Genomic DNA, 958 nt, shown 5'->3' on the forward strand with positions numbered 1-958 from the left:
TGTTCATTTAGTCAGAACGCATGTAAACACATTTTTCACGGTTCGCTGTGCATGACAAACCACACAGACACATTAGCAAAGTAACAGCTAAACTCTTTTTTTATTAAAACAACTACTTTTTAAGTGACTTCATAAAGACTATGAAACCAATGTTTTAAGAATAAGAATTTCACGACTGAAATCCTCATTTTAGCTTTAAGCTCCATAAACAACACATCACAACAAAAGCATTGTCAGCAAATCAGAAATACATAACCAAAGTGATTTAATCGCCATCTAAAATTAAGATTACAGAAGGTGATCTCAGTGTGACATTATGATGTGAATTCTTATTTTACATGATCACAAGTGTAGGAGAGGAACCAGCAGACTAAGAGTCAATTTTAAGAGTCTGTTTCGGTTCACAAGAATGAAATTTAAAACTGAACTTGAAGAACTGCAATCTAAAAATGTACATTTTGCAACACATGTAGCAGTGCAATAAAAGATGCACGTCTTTTAAAAGATATGACTTGTAAAATCCTGTGATTGATCATTTTATATTAATAAAATTAACAAGGACACAGCTGTTTAATGAATAAATGATCCCACTTTATATTAGGTGGTCTTAACTACTATGTACTTACATAAAAAAATAAGTATATGTCCTTATTGTGTTCATGTTGTATTGCAAAACACTTTTGCTGTTATTGAGGTGGGATACGGGTAAGGTTAGTGACAGGTTTGGTGGTATGGGTTGGTTTAAGGTTGGGTTAAGGTGTAAGGGATGGGTCAACAGTGTAATTATAAATGTAATTACAGAAATTAATTACATACATGTTTTTACATTGTACTTATATTTTTTAAAATACCTATATGTACACAATAAGTGCATTGTACAAAATGATTAATTTAAATGCAAGTACATAGTAGTTAAGGCCACCTAATATAAAGTGGGACCGAAAATGCTTGAGTTAGA

Source organism: Sinocyclocheilus anshuiensis, unplaced genomic scaffold, assembly GCF_001515605.1.
Source record: "Sinocyclocheilus anshuiensis isolate Anshui unplaced genomic scaffold, SAMN03320099.WGS_v1.1 scaffold2542, whole genome shotgun sequence".
NCBI lineage: Eukaryota > Metazoa > Chordata > Actinopteri > Cypriniformes > Cyprinidae > Sinocyclocheilus > Sinocyclocheilus anshuiensis.